Raw genomic sequence first — 21,626 nt, 5'->3', positions numbered from 1 at the left:
TTTATTTTTTTTTTGTCTTTTTTTAATTTATTTTTTACATTTCTTGTCGCTATTTCTCGAAATTTGTGTTGAAGTCCTTCACAGAACGGAATCGTATTCTAGGAAATAGACTAGAGAAGAAGAGTCATAAAGGTTATTCACTCATCAAACACACTCATTTAGAAAAAGGGCAAGATAAGGTGTGAATCTCTGAGGTAACGCAACCTACATGTTCAGATTTAGATTCCTCTTATTTATAACGCCTAACTTGCAAGTTTCAGGTGAGACTGATTAAAACCACTGATTAAAGTCAGCCCGCACGGTTGGTCTCAATCTGACTCATTCCTGCTACACAGTCGCACCTTGAAACCACAGAAAGAGTTCTCCATCGCTCAGATCGGGTGTGTATACAGCTGATTAGTGCTCTTTTAGTTTTGCAAAGGAGAAGGCTGAACCGCAATGTAAACCACTTCCTATGGCTTTGTTTGCAAGGGTGTGAAAAGGTTTAATGTTCTGAGTAAAATTGCCACTTGCATCGTGCAAACAAACAAAGAACACTGTCACACTTTTTAAGAGCTATCAAAGATAGCTGGCGTGTAAACTGAGACGCTAATCAAACATTCATATGTCGCATTTGTACATATGATTCGTTTTAGTGAATATATTTTTTTAGCCGGTTCAATCATGTAAATGAAATAGAAAGAAAGCGACTATTCTTGTATCTAATAGGGGTTGCACAGACTTGTCAACTTTAATGCATTGCAATGATGCTTTAAGCTCGACGTTGACTAGTCACTGATCTTGTGATTTTGACACTAACAACATTGATTGGACTCCAGGTTTCGTTTTTTTTTTGGGGGGGGGGGGGCTGATAATTTATCACATGATGATACATTTTTGAAGTCCACTTCCAATAGTTAGAATGACAAATAGGTGCATACTCCGAGCGCTCCTCAATGTTTCTTTATACCATCTGGATACTCAGTATTGATTGGGTGAATGCACATTTTCAAAAGTTTATTGTACAGGTTAGTTCATCAGCTTTCTAAACTAATGCGCTGCTGCATTGTAACACGCACAAACATACAGACAGTAGCTCGCACATCACATGCAGATCGCGCGCGCACACAGAAACATTCAGGAGCGCAGAAACTTGCTGTCAATGCTGTCCTGTGATGTATTAATAAAATTGCTTAAGCATATATTTCTTTCTGTTTTTAAAATAGCTAGCTTTACTATTAGTAAAGAGAAGCTGCATAGACAGGTTTAATTCACACATGCAGTCACTCTCTCACTAATCAATCCTTCAAAGAAATGTAGTCTTACTGTGCTTCTTAATCTGTATCTGATTTAGAAGGAGCAGAAATCGGTAAGAAGTATAACAACCCATAGACAAAACAACTGGTAAAAATATGTAGGAGCAATAGCCTTGTGCGCAGCGCTCTGACGTATGCCGCAGCTGTGCACAAGGTGACCTGAGTTTTGAGTCCTGAGGTTCAGGTTTCTCAAGCCAACAACAAAGTTTGTTCACAAACTTTAGCCTCGAGTTGCAAATTGTGGCATGTTGTAAAAGCATTCCCATTTCTTGTGTTTTTATTATTGACATCATCAGCGCCTTTAATCACATAAATATCGACTTCAAAAAATCCATCGTTCAAACCCTAGTGTCTGATTATTTAGCAAAACATTGCTGTTCATCGCTGTTTTTGACTTGGTTATATAAATAGTTGTTTTCTAATTGTATTTATTGTAAATTTAGGTATGATGCTGTGGTCTCATCTGAGAGTTATATTTTTGTGGATATTATATATTTGAAGATACTGCCTTCTTTTTTTATATTCTTTCTATTATAAGTATCTTGTTGTTTGACAAGATATAATTTCATAGCTTTACCATTACTGTCCAGCACAAACATTCCATTTATATGATTAAAAAGGGTAATTTTGTATCCCGTGTTGTGCCACAGGTTAAAAGCCATAATCGTTTACCAGTACTTCTATATACATAGGTGTGTCAGTTTTCGACAGAAGTGCACTATGCTGAAATAAGTGCATAATTGTCAATTGTATACCTTTTGGGTTTAATATGGGTTGCTTTTTGGTTAAACGTGTTTGGTAAACACAAACATTATATAAAAAGAACAGCTCATGGGCTTCAGAATTCCGTGTATGTCCTGTTGGAATGAGACAGATGGTGAGCGAGGTATGTAATTGCGTTTAACCATTTTCGCCCACGTGGTTCTCCAAAACACGGCTGACCAGTATCAGTCACGTCGATGGTTGTTCTCAACACTTAAAATACTTTTCTTGCTGGAGGTCATTGGGATGATTTCTCAAGCCTCGGCACAGTATTACTGTCAGATGATTTTGAAAGGCACAAAGAACATCTTTCATTAAGAGCCTAAATTCATTAAATGCATTTCCACGCTCATTTTGTTTTTACTGCTGCTTGAGACATCAATGGGCCGACGTGCGTGAACAACCCGATTCTCATGCGTGAACGTCCGGATTTCTTAATGTACATCACAAGAACTAGAAGATGATACTTGAAAGTAGAGGTATGTCAAGATCATACAATTGACTGGATGTGACCCATCTTTGTGAAGTAAGAAAGGGAAATGAAGAGAAAACAGGAAGAGGTTAAAAGTACTTTCATATGGCTTTTTATTAGAGTGTTTAAGACAGATCTAATTTTAATTTGTGTAATGTGCAGAACACTATAAGCCATTGACCGTGTGTGTGTCTTATGACTGGCTTTACGCACTTACTCTTTGGTCTTGTGGTTTTTCGCTGCAGTTTCAGTTTATAGATGAAGCACAGAGGCATTTATAAATCCATTGGTTATTTTAAACCCTTTTTTAACCCTTTAAATGAGGCGAGCCGGTCTCTTTTTGTACCTAACTTCCCTCAATCTGTTTCTCAAAGTATGACCCTTTTAGCCTCCTCCGACCTCTATAAATGAGACCTGTGGCCTCTGTTTACTGGTCATGCAATCATTTTAAAGGACTGTTTCTGAATCATTTTCTTCAAAGGGTGTTCCACACATTTCCTGGTATCAACATATTGTTTGTCACGTAGAAACATGAGTCACTCTCAGAACATTCTCAGGCTTCCTTTTGGGGTTTTGGTCAGATGTACTGAGCTACAATCTTCTAAAGCGATATGAGGTCTGCAGTGAGATGTTTGATCTGTGAGGAGATTAATCAGATTGAGTGATGTTCTACAACAGCTGTTGGCAGATACTGCAGTCATCTCTTGCCACTATTGCTTGTCCCACATCCAAGCCACCCAGTTTTGTACCCAGTCATATTTGAGCATTAGTTAGATGCCTTCATGGATTCTTTCATTGTTGCCCCTCCTGCTGAAAAGCTCTGATCAGTGTGTTGTGGTTGGTCAACCGCTTTGAGCATGTTTCGGAAATGTCACGCACCTTACCATAACCACGTTAGATCCGGGGTGGAAAACATAGCATCGCTTGGACTTGGCGACAACACACTACTAACTCACACTCAGAAACAGTGCTTACTGATATAGAGAATAACCCCCTTTGTAGTGGACTTTGTGCTTTGTAACTTTGCAGACCATTTTCATGCTCAAACAGTAACATTGCACACTAAAGAAAGTTGAAAATGTAAAAAAGCATAATAGGTCCTCCTTTAATTACAATACTTGAATGAAGACTAAGACTGATTCATAAATGAATCATTAGATTAGATTAGATTAGATTCAACTTTATTGTCATTACACAAGTACAAGTACAAGGCAACGAAATGCAGTTTAGGTCTAACCAGAAGTGCAATAGCAGCAAGTGCAGGATATACAATGGATGCGTAAGTGCAGGACATGGATATGTACTGAATATGTATAAATATGTATAAATAGAGAGACGTTATTACTATAAACAGAACTGAATTTACAGGTGAATATGTACAGTGAATAAATATACAGATGGCTATTACTATAAACAGAATTTTACAGATAGAGGTATACAATAATATGTTAGGCTAATATGAGGAATAGCAGTGGATTAGGGTAGTGCAATAAATTATGGACAGAGCTATCCGGAAAAAAAAGTGTAAAGTGCAGTGGAAAGTGGTTGCATATTACATTTAGAAGTACAGTGCAAAAATGCAAATGTAAACATTGGTACTATAAATACAGTCGGCAGTGCAAATGAGCATAATTAATCCGAATCATTCGGATTAATTTGTGAACAATTTGATTAATTTGAAAACTGATTCATTGTAAAGAATGGATTCAAACTAATGATTTGTTCGCAAATCACTATACCATTAACAAAGTCCCCAGTAGTCTAGACTCTAGAGGTATCATCAACATAAACTAGAACCGAACCAATTGGAACAACTCCTGGTACACAGAGAACAGAAGACTTAAGCAGACCACCAACAAAGCTTGGGGCATAATAAGTAAAGCTTTACTGAAGATAGTTAAACGTATTTACATATTTACTACAATATGCACCTCTGCTGTCAAACAGCACTTGGACTTTTTCAATAGCATTGGCCATTGGGCTCGTTTTCATTGCTACCTGAACCTGAACTGCAGTTGTTGTCTCTTCCTTCCTGTGTAACAGCCTGTTAAAGTGCTCTGACCTCAGAGTGGATGTCTTCTCTTAGGCAGCTGTTGGGTTTGGCTTTCTGCAAGGCCAGGGGAAAAACAGCTGACTCTACAGTGGTACCAGATCTTTATATAGCACAGGGACATCCAACAAGTTAGAATGATATTCACAACCAGATTAATGGCCCCTTTCTCACTCTCCTTTTCCACATTTGCTCCCTCTCTCTTTTATTATACTCAGTTTGCTATGTTTGTTTGTAAACCTCTCAGGGGAGGTTTATACATTTTTAATTGAGACAAGTCAGAGAGTGTTTGGCAAGAGCAGTTTGTGAAATATTTCCTGGTATATGATGAAAGTATGTATACTTTACAAGTACTTTTATGTGTGTTTAATATATAAAATACATTATTATTTTATATATGTATTTTATACCTAAAAATTACTTTTTATAGTCCTTATGTAGCCCAACCCCTTTTCAGCGCTACGCTCATAGTGTTCTGTCTTGCGGTTTGTATTTCCACAGCATGATGGTAAAATCTTGTGGATTTATGGATGAACCGCTCATTTTAAAATCTTCCCAGTCTACGGACATTTGTTACGACATCCGCCTCAAACATTACAATGCTCATGGTAACGTGCATTAAATTTACAATAAATACTCTACAACAGCAATGCAATGAAAATACAGCTACCGCAAAAACGTGGGCGTGCTTAACATAATGATGGCACGTCACGGCAGAGTTGCGGCGGTTCCGCGTGCTAATCGTGAACGGAGGTCTTTCGAATCGGCTTTGGCCGCAACTCTGGAAGACTTGGAGTTCAGCTTTTCTTTGAGGAAAGAACGAAGAACGGCACTGAAGTCATTCTTAAGAAAGGAAGATGTGTTCGGAGTTTTGCCGACCGGATACGGCGAAAGTTTAATCCATCAACTAGCTCAACTTCACATTGCTCTCTGGTTGGTTGTAGCGCTATCCAATTGCGTGCAGAGGGAATTTGATAGACAACCGTTTCGCCCGCCCCTCGGATTGAGCCCTGCCAATGGTGAGTTCCCAGACCCAACATCTTGATGTGGGTCTGGCTTGTCAGGCTATGCCTTGATGGCCATTTTATATACGAAAACTATGCTTTTTGAAAACGCTCTCCAAAGTGGATAAATTTGAAAATAAGTTTTCACTTTGTAGTGTGGACTGTGAAAAATTAGGTATTTGAAAACGATGACGCATGTTTAGTCATGTGACACATATTGTACCGATAGATATTCATGTTTACACCGGCATTTTGCCTGTTATGTGCTATTCACTTTGCCCACTCTCATATCACAGTCCTGCAAAGATGACAGAAAATGTACTGGCATTTGCTGTCCTGCAGTAGCATTTTAGACCAAACATATAATGGTGAGTGAGTGTGACCTGGACGCATCAGGGAGATATTTTGATAGATAAAATGATCCTGCCAAAAGAATTGCGTGATAACTTTGTCTTGTACCGGCTTTTATGAGAGTTTACGCATGCGCTGTAAGGTGAATTTAGAGTTTTCCAACGTTATAGTGTAGACGAGAAAGTATTTTGGAAAACGCTTGACAACAATAGTGTGGACGGAGAAAACGCCATTGTTAAATGTATCCGTATTAATTGTTACGTAGCCATAGATTAACCATTTTTGGTTCCCCAAAAAAACGTTTCAGTGAACAGTTCTTAAAAGAAACATTTTGTCTTAGTGTGAAGAACATTTTAATAATTTAAAAAAACCTTTAGTGCAATGGAAAGTTTCCATTAATACACCATAGAGTAATGCCCCATTAGTCGACAAGACTAAATATTTTGTTTTTTTGCTAAATATTTATTACTACTCTGCGCATATTTCCTTATTACGACCCATCTTTCACCCTGACAGACTACAATATAAAATCTAATTTGTTTTAAGTCTCCTCCCTTGATTTTGTATGGAAATGCTATTGCGTCGTACATCAAGATCTCTTGTCAGCTATTCAAAATGCATTAGCACCGTGTGCTCTTAGCTCTACGTGATGGATCACATTACTCACTTGCTGTATTCAGGCCATAGCTCTGGAGGGATTTTTTTCCTGTTGTTTCCAGATAGCTGCTCCCCCTCTGCCCTCATTTTACTTTAATTGAGTCCTCGTTTCACAGGGCCGCTTCAGTGTCTGGGATCAAACTGGGAGCTCCTAGCAGGCCAATGGGACTGCAAACCACATGAGGCAGAGACAGAGACAGAGAGAGAGAGAGAGAGAGAGAGAGAGAGAGAGATGAGCAAATCCCTCCGGGCTTTGTGCGGCCTGCCCTCCTCCCCTGACTCACTATGTCTTTATCTCCTCCGCCGAGGCTTCGTTAGCCGTTAGCGACAGGTCTCCGTTACTAACGACAGAGGGCTATGCGGTCAGGATCAGACAGGAAATGAGATGCTCCCGCAAGAGAGACGGTAAAGTCTCGAAGCAGCACTGCAGTCATGATTTTTAAAGCAGAAGGCTTACAGAAGTTCATTTTTGGCCCTTTTGCCACTTTTATTGATAGACAAGTGCAAGAATGTATCTAGAAATGTCACCAGTCAGATTTGAGCTGGTCAGCATGAGCTGCAAGGCTCAGGGTAGCGTAGTAATTGTGCTAAAGTAGTTCCTTGTAGCTCAACTGGCAGAGTATATGCCGTTAACAACACTGTGGTCATGGGTTTGATTTCCAGGTAACAAACAAACAAACTCATGAAGTTTTTACCTTGAATGCAGTGCAAGTCACTTGGGATAAAAGGCATAAATATAAAAGGAAATTTTGACTCACAAAGGCCATTTAGCGATAGCATTATTTTGAATTGCATTTTACTTCGTGTTTTACTAATAAAAATGAATTTAATTTGTAAATATTAAATAATTCAGTAAAATTTTTATTTATTATTTGATCTAGTCTTTTCTGGGTGGATGAATGAATAAATTATATTTGAATCCCACTATAATTTAAAAAAAGTGATTTATTATATATTTTTAGCATTTTTCCAGAGCTGACCATCCCATAGACACCCATTTTAAGTATATTAGTGTATTTTTACTTTATTTTATTTAGCTATCATTTTAGTTGCTTTGGATAAAATTCATAAATATAAATGTCCATTTTGACTCACAAAGGGCATTTAGCATTAGCATTATTTTCATTACTATATTACTTTATACATAGGGCCAGATTTACTAAACAAATTAGCGTGACAATCCCATAAAAGTGCCGTTGTGAATGGAGAGTTCTTGTGCGTGATCTACTGACAACGTGCAAAACAAAAGGCTTGGGTAGGCGATTTTCGGAGCAGTTAGCAATAGCGAGCTAGCTTTGAAAGCGTAAGATCCCACCTTCCTTTAATCTTCAAAGCCATGCCTCCTTCAAAACAAATGAACACGTACAGCAGGGAGCAAACAAAAGTATCACAAGATACGTTGTTTAACTAAATCATGTCTCAAAGCACATAACATTACAATAATAATGAACATACACAATTTAAAGAGCATTGACCTGTTCCAACTGACGCTGCAGATGCATTTTGCCGTTGATAGTGTTGCCATTGAAATGCATAAATGCGAGTCGCTAACCACTCTGATTATAACGCCACAGTTTTCCATCTCTTCCAAATTACAGTAGTTATGGCATGAACGCAGCATAAACTCGTTGTCTTGGTTTAGGAGGAACTCTAAAGGGTGGCTGCTGTTTCGGTTGTGGTGCTCGCGCTGACATCTGTCCAAAGACTCTTTCACACCAAGAGCGATAGCTATATTAGTGTCCAGCGGTGGATATATTTATGTTTATTCTAAGCGTGTGCTGCAGTTTTGTCATCTGTCACTTTAAATGCTTGAGCTCTTTAAAGCAGGATGGATTCCGATTAGCTGTCAATATCGTTCTTTATAGTTATCGTCCTGGGTGTGAACGGGCCTTAACTCTGCATAGGATGATGAAATGCGCTGATGATATATGATGTCCACGTGAACAGGGTGCGTGAGGGTATGTAAAAACATGCTTTGACAGGCAGGCAGGACATCCTATCATAGCCCTCGGAATGAGGTCTGTGAGTGGACGAACATTTTATTTGACACAACAAGGGCATTTATAAATTACTTCATAACTGCCGTTTTACCATTTAAAAATACACCTACTAGTAAATTCCTCCTCAACATAACTGGGTTGGTATGATATTTTTAATGTGATCTGGCAAGGCGATAAAGTGAGCCGGACGTAATTTTTTTGTGCAAAACAGGTGTACAGGCTTAATGAGACTGCATGCACGTCGCAACGCTACACGTTTGCGCTTGAGACCATAGTCTGGTTTCAAAAGTCGAGATAAACACTTCAGATGTTGTCACAGTTGGGTCCTCGATCCCTCAATGTCAGTTCATTTATGTTCAGCAATTCAGAGATAGAGTTAATGAGATCCCCACAGGCCGCCCCCAACGGAGGCTTTCCACTGCACTCCCACTGTAATATACATCATGTCTGCTTTCAAATCAATTACATTTTTATCTGATAAAAACGTAATGCAGCTTGATTGAGTTTTCAGCACGGCAGTCGACAGTGTTTTTGCTGCTAGGAAAGGGAGCCAATTATAACAGGAAGTTTAATCAAATTAAATTCCACTTCACCCAGATGCACTCTTTGTGGAATGTGACTGAAAATGTTTGACTTAATTTGTTTTGTACTTTTGTTGATGTGTCTGCTTTTTGATAAATCGCTTTCCTGAAGAGGAAATATTTTGAACTCAATGAAGCGTGACGCAGCGGTACATCAGCCGATGATAGATTGACTCTTTATTCCTTCGCAACTCTGTTGTTCTTAATTTCAGGAAATTTATTTGAAATCTATTTATTTGTTTATTCACTTTTTTCAGCGTGATCTTTTAATTTTCGTCTTTTCCTTCTGTCTTTTTCTCCTGTGGGTCTGTTATTTGAGTTGTTTGAAGTTGGATATTTTCTCCATTTCATGTGTTTTCGTCATAAGTTGAGACCGTATGATCTCAGGCATACATTGAATAATTCTGTTAGGGTTTTTTTTTGTTACGCTGGTGGACTTTCAAAGAACGTCTGTTGGGTTGATCACACTGGAAGGTTTTAAAGTAGAAGGTTCTGCCTTTTTTATGAGTTTAGTTTAAAAAAAAAATCTATATAGTCTGTTCTAGGTGAATGAATTATAATAAATTATAGTTGGACATAACTATCATTTCGAAAAACAAAGTGTGATTTATATTTTTATGATTTGTTTCAGTGCTGATCATCCCTTAGATGTCAATTGCAAGTACATTAGTGTATTTTTATTTTATTTTATTAAAACTAAGAGTTAAGAGTCAAAATTTAACGTAGGCCACAAATGGAGCAAGTTATGTTTAGGCCAGGTAATTCCTTTTATTTGAATATCCTTACATTCTTGCAATATTAAAATATAGGTACCATAACATTGGATGCAGACTTACTGTATGCGTTCCCGTAATAAACAATGATTAAGTGCTTGGCCTCTCTCTTTTGCTCTCTCTCTCTATCTCTCTCGCTCTCTCGCTTTCTTGCTCGCTCTTTACCTCCTTTCCAGCCCTACACATAAATCAATTGAGATGAAAGTTCCATAATTGTGCTTGCTGGGAGGGATTTGAGCAAAATTGCACTATGAATTTTTTAAAGGGAATTTTTACTAGCTGTTCAGCAGGATAGGAGGCAGAGGAGAGGTGAGGCCGTAGAGGATTTATGCGCCTGACTTCTTCATTACCGAAGTCATTTCGCTGCAGATGATAGTGTTGAGCCTGAGGGGACATTGGTCCCCACACACTAACTCAGATTTTAAACCTGCCTAATCTTTCGAAGAGAACATTTCAGCACAGCAATATTAATGTTGCATTAGGGGTTATATTTGTCTGCTAGTGAGAGAGAGGGGGCTGAGTTGAATTTTTGTGGGATTTCTCAAAGTGGATAATGAGGCAAGTTGTTCTGCATGCAATTAGTTTAAATGTATGTGACGTTAAAGAGAAATAGAGGTTGTAGTTATTATTTAAATGGGTTTTCTTATAAGTATCAACCACCATAACACCAAATTAAATTTGCTGTAAGAATAGGCATGTACACTAAGATACTTGTTTTTGAAAGTTAATCATTTTGGATCATGAAAACACAATAGTTGTGACTTTTCGTGACTTAAGTATTTGTTTAGATGGAATATTGGGAGGTTGCGATGGAATATTGGGAGATACATTGCAGTTGAATTTGTTGCACATTCTTGCATTCCAGATGCCAACAGCCATGGAAGTCCTGCAATATTTTTTAGTCATGCCATAGGACTATTTGGGGAAAAATAAGATGCAATGCAGCAGCAAAATATGTCTGCAGTACATTGGCCAGCAATTAAAAAAAGAGATGCCACAAAAGGTTGATCCACTCAAAGGGAATCCAGTTCTTTTGTCGCTCAATTTCCAGCAGCCTAGGCCAAAAATTGTCCATTAGTGGTGGCTTGAACTCAAAGGCTGATCCCCATAAACAGAACGAAAGATTAATTGGGTTAATCGTAACATGTACACTCTGTATCATCGCTCTGACAACAGACTCTTTCATTAAATGGCGGTTACTTCCGCCTGTTTGACTCCTCATAGCATTTATTATAAGCCAACCATTGTATGAAGCCAGCAAGTGAGTTGCTTTTAGCAATTTTTCCAGGTTATGGGTCAATTCCTTTGATTCGGACAGTTCAAGAGGAGTTGAATTTAATTCATTAAGCAACTTGAGAAGTGTAGGAATCAATCAGTACCGCACGTGGAATTCCATTGTATCTCCTGAATTGAAATGGAACTGACCCCATCTCTGCAAATGACCACTTTCTTTCTGTAAAGAGTTCTGTCTGCTCTCAAGGTTAACACTCTAAACATGCCAAATCTCATTCAACTGCCTGCCCCGCGAACGCTCAATTTAACAGCCCACTAGGCTGAGGAACATAGGGCTAAATCCCTCTCCTGGAGCGGATGGAGAAGGAGAGATGATTGTATTAGCTTGTCAGCACCTAATGTTGAGCTCAATGGGCAGCAGAGACAAGGATATATAATTAGCTGCCTCAGATATCAGGGGAGTCTGACAGGAACTTCTGCAATGGAAACATGAAGTGTTAGTTTTGTGTTATTATTATAGGTTAGTTATAACCCTTCTTTTTCTCACAAATTATTTAACTAAACTATTTCATTGCATTACATTTATTTTGAGCTCAAGTTTTATTAGAAAGAGTCTGTGCGCAGAACTGATCGATTCCATTTGGGCAAAGTATGTAGGGCCACATGTTTTCAACAAATATTTGTAGTTCACTGTTGAGTAGCAGCATATGGTTGGCACCACCATCCTGGATTCATGAAGTCTTGCATCAGATAAGAAACCAGCTTGGTTTTAAATGTCTTACCTCAGATCCACTTTAATTTAGTGCAGTGAAGGATGGCTTGAGTACAAGTTGAGCACTAGCAGAAATTGGATGTTCTTGGTAAGATGCGGTTTTAAAACAAAAGCATCAGGACATTGAGCATCAAGACAGTGTTCCTTCTGCAAACCTGTTTTCTCCCAAAACAGTGGCTAAAATGTATTTGTGTGTACATATATTAATATTTATACACTTAAAAATTCTTATATATTTGTATTATTTTAATTAGACATAGTATAGTTTAGTTATTTATTTAATTTAAAGTGTTAAATATTTATATAGCTTTTAGAAGCAAAAATACTTTTCACACTATGCTTAACACTGGGTTATCGTCGTTCAATCCTCACTTTTAACTTCGGGTAAAGGAAGGTTTTACACTTGTAATGTAGAAGCGGGGTTAGCACCACATTTTTACCCGTTATGCAGTTATGAAGGGTGGTGCCAAACGTGTGCAGTGTGACATGATGCAGTGTTCGAATGTTACGACTAGATGCTTAGCACCGACAACCAATCACGTGCCTTATATTCATGTGCTTTGGACAGCCACAGAAACACAGCATGTTGTATATAAACAGTATACAAATGGTGACGGAAAACACCTCAATTGGAGATAAGTTTTATTCCTACCAAAATGTCCATTCGTCAATATACAATGTGAGGATGAACACTGCTAGAGCCTTTATGTAAAAAGATTGCATGCTATCTCCATATAATCAATGGCACTGACACTATAAGCAATATGCAGATAAGAACGTTAACCCCTGGTTTATGAATACCCAGGATTAATCGTTAGCCCTGGGTAAAGTATGAACAGTGTAAAATGTGAAGCAAGACAAGATTCAGTTTACATGGGGTTAAGAATTAACTCTTTTAATTGTGAAAAGCCCTTTTATTGTTATCAAATGTTAGTGGAACATGTCCATAGTTGATGTGATGTTCTACACCAGTAGTTACACTGCTAAAACGTTATACATCCATCAAAATTTACCAGTTGCTGAAATATAATATATAAATATTAGGGCTGTCAAAAGATTAATTGCGATTAATCGCATCCGAAATAAAAGTTTGTGTTTACATAATATATGTGTGTGTACTCTGTTAATTATTATTTATATATAAATACACACACAAGCATGTATATATTTAAGAAAAAAATATTATTTTTATATATAAAACATTTATATTTATATATATTATAGATTCTATAAATGTATATACAGTATATACATGCAAATATTTCTTAAATATATACATGAATGTGTGTGTATTTATATATAAATAATAATTAACAGAGTACACACACATATATTATGTAAACACAAACTTTTATTTTGGATGCGATTAATCGCGATTAATATTTTGACAGCCCTAATAAATACATAGCTTAGAAAATGAAGATGCAGATGCCACTTGGTTTCATATATTATTATCCAATGCATTAAAGTTCAAACATTTGTTCTATTGAGACTTAGGGCAGCTGTAGATGTTTAGGAGCCACAAAACGTAGAAGATTGTTTCTTTTAGCATAATTCTAACAATCAAGCAATGCCAGCACATTACAACAAATTTGTTGAGGATCCTCTGTGGAATCCAAGCATGACCAATGCAGAAAAGAAGACTGAATGGGGGTATTCTCTAGGTTTTGTGAAAGACCCCCCCCACTGGGCCCTCATAGTTAGGGAGTGCACCCCCTCAGCGAGACCTGCTCCAACCAGTGACCTTGAAAATCCCAGGAAGCACTTTGTGATGGTCTCCCAGGCAACGGTCTAGGTTCGCATGGTAACTAGCAGCTTGACTCAATCAATCAAGCCTGGGCTTAGACATTGAGATCTGGGAGGAACGGCCCTGGCAGGCATGCAAAATCTTTTGGAAGGCGATCAAGAAGAGGGTGATGCGTTAATGTCTTGTCTTGGGTTTCCTGGGTGTTTGTGAATAGGGATTACTTTGAAGAGAGAAAATCCTCGCTTACCATAAGATACGCAAGACAAGTGATTTACTTTATCGATGCAAAGCAGAATTACTGTGTGTGTGTGTGTGTCTGAACGCACATATGTATGAGTTGCATCAGACTTTAATGAGATGGAGGCATTCTCTCTAGAACTGACAGCACCTTCAAGCTTCCGATGGAAATGTCTAAGAAAGCAGACACAACAAAAACAATTTCAAATCTGAAGAACTGGAGTCACTCTACACCGTTTCACTTTGATCTTCAAAATGACTAGCTGTCCAAAACATTTCCAGAACTTCCTTTGTGTGTGCGTATGTTTAAAATGAGACTGTTTGCCGCACACAATGGGAACTTCTGCCGTTCAAATAAGCTTGTTAATTGCAAACGGTCTGAAAAACACAACTTCATTTCAAAAAGGGCATTAGAAGGTGACTTCGTCCACCGGGAGCTGATAATTAGTAACTCTTTTTGATGGCTCATTTCTCAATTCATTCAGCATCATATATTTGAATGTCAGACATCAACTTTGTTTTTTTTATTTCTGTATTTCTGTCATCCTGTTTTCATTTATTATTTTTGAAAGGCAATCACTATACACTGGGTAAAAAAAAAAAAACTAACGTGGGTTGTTTTTAACCCAAGGACTGGGTAAATATAAGACAGAACACATGTTGGGTTAATTTTTAATGTTTGTTTAACCCAGCATAATGGGTTGATTCGTTTTTACTATTTTTTTTTTATTTTTTTTTTACCTCATACAATAATTCATGTTTATGGATTAATTTAAATCCTCCTAAACTTTTTTAAAATACGCCACACAACCACTGGCTTACATAATTCCTTTATTTTACCGTAAATCATATTTTAAAGTATAGCATATTGCATATCAGTTTTAATAAATATTGCCTACATTAAAGCTCGTTTAACAAAAATAAGAAGTAATTAAATATTTAGAAGTAATTCAAGTGTAATCGACCAGTCTCTGTTGTCCCGTTTCCACCATAACGGCGCTGGATCTCGTGCCGGAGCTTGTATCATGTTCAGCAGGTGAACCTCTAACTTTAGACCGCCACCCTGTGTTCTCTCGTAGCCAAGTAAGTTTATAGATAAACACAAACACTACCCAAACACTCGGTTATGTCTGACCTAGGAGCTGGGTAACACAAAAACTACTCAAACACTGGGTTGTTATGTCTGACCAAGGATCTGGGTTACACAAAAACTACTCAAACACTGGGTTGTTATGTCTGACCAAGGATCTGGGTTACACAAAAACTACTCAAACACTGGGTTGTTATGTCTGACCAAGGATCTGGGTTACACAAAAACTACTCAAACACTGGGTTGTTATGTCTGACCCAGGATCTGGGTTACACAAAAACTACTCAAACACTGGGTTGTTACGTCTGACCAAGGATCTGGGTTACACAAAAACTACTCAAACACTGGGTTGTTATGTCTGACCCAGGATCTGGGTTACACAAAAACTACTCAAACACTGGGTTGTTACGTCTGACCCAGGATCTGGGTAACACAAAAACTACCCAACCCCTGGGTTATGTCATGTCTGACCCAGGAACTGGGTAACACAAAAACCACTCAAACACTGGGTTGTTATGTTTGACCCAGGATATGGGTAACACAAAAACTACCAAAACTCTTGGTTAGTACGTCTGATCCAGGATCTGGGTTACACAAAAACTACTCAAACACTGGGTTGTTACGTCTGACCCAGGATCTGGGTAACACAAAAACTACCCAACCCCTGGGTTATGTCATGTCTGACCCAGGAACTGGGTAACACAAAAACCACTCAAACACTGGGTTGTTATGTTTGACCCAGGATATGGGTAACACAAAAACTACCAAAACTCTTGGTTAGTACGTCTGATCCAGGATCTGGGTAACACAAAAACTACTCAAACACTGGGTTATTACGTCTGAGCCAGGATCTGGGTAACACAAAAAACTACTCAAACACTGGGTTATGTCTGACCCAGGAGCTGGGTAACACAAAGCTGGGTAACACAAGAACTACCCAAACACTGGGTTATTACGTCTGACCCAGGATCTGGGTAACACAAAAACTACTCAAACACTGGGTTATGTCTGACCCAGGAGCTGGGTAACACAAGAACTATCCAAACACTGGGTTATTACGTCTGACCCAGGATCTGGGTAACACAAAAACTACCCAACCCCTGGGTTATGACATGTCTGACCCAGGAGCTGGGTAACACAAAAATACCCAAACACTGAAAAATAACCTCCCCAAAAAATGACCCAAAAGGCTCAAACCAGGATTTGGGTAGAAAAAATAACCCACGATTTTTTAGAGTATTTTATAACTTTACTCTTAACTTCTTTCCTACTATCTAGTTGTTTGGCCAATTGTGGATGTTGGAGTGTTAGGGGAACTTGTTTTGTATTTCCGTCTAATGATATTAATAATTAAATTTGCATGTAGTGAAACTAAAAAAAACATCATACAATGTTATAATTGCAACCTGAAATTGGGTATCGCAGACTTTCTGACACAACTTTATATCTAATCCAAGACGTTATCCCGCACTGACTGACATTTCCTCTCTGCTACATCTCCTCAAATCAGAAAGCAACCTCCAATCGGCTTCACCCTTTATGAGACGTGTCTCAAACGTGAGACAACTTTGCGTTTATCAGATTTGAGACTATCAACTTGACACTCGATTCCCAGGTGGGGGAAAAGAGAAACACCGCAAACCCTGAGAGATGAAGAGAGGAGGAGAAACGACAGGCGGAAGACAGACAGCGCTGGTAGAAAATCAGAGTTGTAGCAGCATTAATTGATGGTGCTGAGTGCCATATGCGCGGCCATATGGAGCCGAGCCCCTCAGGAGAGCTGTAATAGACAGCCTGCAGCCACTCACACAACCTGGCACATTTACAAACAAGGGACAAACCATTAATATACGCCCAGAGAAAAACAGAGAGAGAGAGAGAGAGAGAGAGAGGGAGCTGTCAAAGTAGCACAATTTGTTGACATTTTTTTCCCCAATCCTGATTGTTTGTTTGTTCTTAGCTTGTTTGTCTTTCTAGCTTTTTAAGTGTGCATAATAAGTGAAATACAATCGTTAACATTAGACATTATGCAATTAATTATATGAAATACAATGAATAAATGCATTACATATGCTGATTGTTAAAGCAAACAAGCAATTGCAAAGTCTGGTTCATTGTGTTGCTTATTGGCCATTTAGACTGTTAGTTTAGTTTGTGAACGGTCATTTTTTTTATGTTTTTTTTTTTATGGTTTTAAGTAGTCCAAGCAAGCATTCATTTGATCAAAAATACAATAAAAAATGTAATTTATTTTCAGCAGCCATTACTCCAGTCTTCAGTGTCACATGATCATTCAGAAATCATTGAAATAACTAATTTAGTGCTCAAGTGACATTTATTATTATTATCAAGGTTGAAAACCGTTGAACTGCTTAACATTTTTTGTGGAAACCGTGATTTTCCGTATTCTTTAAAGAATATAAAGTTCTAAAGAACAGTTATTATTTTAAATACGTATTTTTATAACATTATGAAAGTCTTTACTGCCATGTGTATTGATCAGTTTAACGCATCCTAGCTGAAAAATAATTTTTATTTTTTTATTGGTAGTGTAAGTCAATTTTTTATTACTATTTTATTAATATAATATTTATGGTTTGTAAATATAAAATCAATAATACCACAATAACATCATGCAACAAAGTGGTTGCTCATGAAATAATGGCGGTTGCTCGTGAAATAAATAAATAATCTTACGAAATAAATAATCTTAGACAACAGGTGAAGTGGATTTTGCTGGTAAAATTTCCAATCTTTGCCATTTTTAACAGCTAGTTCTTACTCAGAAGATTATTGTAGCAATCTGGTACATACAACGTGTAAAAATGACTTTCTGGTGTTCTGGTGGATGTTCAAAAACCTAAGCATCCAGACTCCTGGAAATTGCATGGAAGGCATAGCCTGACAAGCCAGACCCACATCAAGATGTTGGGTCTGGGAACACACCAATGGCAGGGCTCAATCTGAGGGGCGGGATAAACGGTTGTCTTTCAAATTCCTTCTGCACACAATAGGATAGCGCCACAACCAACCAGAGCAACGAAGAAGGTGAAGCGGAGCTAGTTTTAACTTTCGCCGTATCCGGTCGGCAAAACTCCGAACACATCTTCCTTTCTTAAGAATTACTTTAGTGCCGTTCTTTGTTCTTTTCTCAAAGAAAAGCTCAACTCCAAGTCTTCCTGAGTCGCGGCCAAAGCCGTTCGCCAGCTTCTTGTTTACAAGTAGCGTGCGGAACCGCCGCAACTCTGCCGTCATTATGTTAAGCCCGCCCACCGACTCTATACACGATGTGATTGGCCTGACCAGAGTTTGGTTTTTCCAGCTCGCAAGCCAACGGAGAGTCGCTAGACGGCCCTGGCTGCAAATTAGATTTCTAGGTTATGGAAGGCAGTCACTCAGATTGAAACTGGCTATTTTTGCCCACTCATGCTGTTTCATGTGCAGCATACATCAGATAGTCCATCTAAGGCTGAGACTCCAGGTGAATGGGCTCATTCTTCATCTGACCCACTCAGAGCACTGTTGTTGACTCTAACCTCTGCTTTTTCAGGAAACGCAGTTGTTGAGAGTGGCCTTCATAGAGACGCACACAAACCTGTTAGATTGCCCTCCGTGAGGCCTATTGGATTAAAGTGATGGATTGTAGACAAACAGGAGAGGAAAGGACAGGTTGCTGTAAGGAGATCGTAAGAGGGATGAGGGAGTCAGTGAGAGAAGAGAGAGGCTGAAAAGGGGAATCATTCCTGTGAAAGGTAAATCCAATAGCACTTGTTGATGGGAGAAATGTATTCAAACCAAATCAACATATTGTGGCATATACAGGCCTTCATCAAAGTAGAAAAAACAACTGATCTTTATTTATATTAATTATATTAATCTTATTTGCTTGTTATTAGGTACTTAAAACGCCTAATTCATGAGTGTTAGTTTTCCGTTTATTTATTCATTTTTATTGAAGGGACAGGTGTGCTCTAATGTGTAAATAGCATTATTGTATATTCATTTATTTGTTTATTATACCTTAGTTTGTTATAACGTTTGCATAAATTATTGTTCGGGTTGACTTGTAAAATAACACAGGACATTCAATGGAAAACCATTCACAATAGGGAAGGTGCATTTGACTAAATAAGGACAATCTTTGTAACCTTGGTACAGGTCTGCGTGCTGAAACATTCTGACTTCATTTCAATGCACTTCTCCAATCAACAAGTGCCTTGGAGTTTTAGATCCAGCCTCATTTTCATGCACCTTGTTTGACAGTAACTCTAGTCTAACTACTGAAAAGAGGAAATGAGAAGAAAATAGAAGAGCATGGGTGAAAAAATACAGGGAGGATGAGCAGAACTGACTTGTCAGCCATCCTGTTATTTTTCAGAGGAGAGACAGAGCTGATGAATATGGCTGCTAGTGATGTCTTCTGCAGAGAAAATGAGAGAGAGAGAGAGAAAGAGAGAGAGAGAGAGAGAGAGAGAGAGAGAGAGCAAGAGCGAGAACTTGTCTGTGATATTTCTGGTGTATTGCGCTGGGTCAAACTGCTGGTGTTTTTCTCTTGCTCTTTTGTTTTGTCCCCTCCCCCTTGCTTCTCTAAATTATTCAATGCCTTGGGATTCTCTCTCTCTCTCTCTCTCTCTCTCTCTCTCTCTCTCTCTCTCTCTCTCTCTCTCTCTCTCTCTCTCTCTCACTCTCACTCACTCACACACACACACACACACACTCTCTGTCTCATATTTCCTTTATTTTTCTTTTCCATCTCTCGGTTTCTTTGTTACTCTTTTTTAAATGTTATTTCGAGAACACTTCACAGGCTGCACTCCAAGTTTTCATCAGTTGAAGCTAAACAGAGAAGCGTATGACAGCTTGCGACGATGAAAAACAAAACAAGGCAAACAAAAGCTGATTTACTGTGTACAAATACAGACACAATACAGATCTGTGCTTGTACTCGAACTTCCAGATCCACTCTGATAGAAACGCAACAACTCCGTTTCAAAATCTGCCTACCTAGACAGCAGTTTAAGACATCATTGGTGCATTCAATCATGACACAAATGAAAAACAGTGATATAGTGAAAAGTGATTACAAATAACTATTATGCACTACAAGTCAAAAGTTTGGAATCATTAAGATTTTTTAATGTTTTTAATGAAATCTCTTCTGCTCACCAAGGCTGCATTTATGTTATTAAAAATACACACAAAAAAAGCTGTAATGTGAAATATTATTAAAATGTAAAATAACTGTTTTCTATTGTAATATATTTTAAAACGTCATTTATTCTTGTGATCAAAGCTGAATTTTCAGCATCGTTATCCAGTCTTCAGTGTCACGTGATCCTTCAGAAATCATTCTAATATGAGGATTTGATGCTCAAGAAACATTTATTATTATTATCAATGTTGAAAACAGTTGTGTAAAACATTTTTTTAGGATTCTTTGATGACTAGAAAGTACAAAATGAATACATTTATTCAGCAAGGATGCAATAAATTGATCAAGTGACAGTATAGACATGTATAATGTTGCAAAAGCTTTAAATAAAGAGTGAGAGAAAGAGAAAAGAAAGCCAATCTCCTTCAGTCTCTGTCACCCATAGTGAGGAGCCCTGTGGTTGAATGACAAGTCAAGCGTGAAACGGCCGACTGACCCCAGAAATCAGAGCTCGGGCCTCCTAGGAACTGATACATGCACATACACACACACACACACACCACAGTGACTGAACAGAGAGGGCCAACGACTCGACTGCTGAGTCTTCTTTCTCTCTCGTTCTCTCCCGCTCTGTCTAGTCTCTGATCCATCCATCCTCTCTTTATTCTCAGTGTTTTGCAGCCCACACAAGGACATAGACGAGAGAGAACGAGCAGAGATAGAGAGAGAGAGATTGAAGACGAGAGAAATGCCCGTAGGCTCAATCTGTTCTGTGGTGCGCTACACGCAGGCCATGGGGAGACCTCCACTCACTCGATCAAACTGTCAGACACACACATTCAGGCTGCAGAGGGAGAGGCTCTTTGCTGCCCTGGAGGCCAGTTCAAGTCAACATCCCATTTCCTTCCTTCCCTGCCTAATTTCTTCAGCACCCTCACTTAAATTCCTACGGCCTAGTGCTCTGTGTGTGTGTGTGCTACATGCTTCTGTTCGTCTCCAGTTGGTTTTGCTGCTGGTTTATGTGCCTGATATAGTGCCTACATGCAGTACACTTGGATTTTTGTGCGATCCATTCATAAAATGTGTGGTGGAAAAAAAACATCCATTACAAACATCCTGCATAATTTTAGAACTTGCATCTACTTGACTTACCAAAATTGGCTTTTTACTTTAAAATGTACCGATAACGACCAGGGCCCGTTCTAGGTTCTAACTAAAATTTGCTAATTGGTATTTTTATTTAGAGGAATTAATTAACGGATTAAAATCAATTTATTTAAGAAAGGTCTTATTTGTGAAGTAATCAATTTAAACTATTTGCAAATAATGTTTTATTTTAAAGTATGCCACATTCACTTTTAATCTAAATGTCGAAAATGTAAAACGTTTCTTGCGTCATCACTTTCATTCATATGGTTATGTTTGCAAACTTTTTTACAGTGTGCAACAG

At 38.3% G+C, this 21,626-nt stretch overlaps 1 protein-coding gene across 14 annotated transcripts in view; it reads left to right on the top strand.

Moving 5' to 3' along the window:
- The window catches only part of fbrsl1 (fibrosin-like 1), a 403,049-nt gene that overhangs the window by 230,412 nt on the left and 151,011 nt on the right, over positions 1 to 21,626 (top strand). The window lies entirely within an intron of this gene.

This window comes from Gobio gobio (assembly GCF_949357685.1).
Source record: "Gobio gobio genome assembly, chromosome: 4".
Taxonomy (NCBI): Eukaryota; Metazoa; Chordata; class Actinopteri; order Cypriniformes; family Gobionidae; genus Gobio; species Gobio gobio.
Note: the sequence above shows the minus strand (reverse complement) of the source record. Positions and strands in the feature narration are given on the sequence as shown.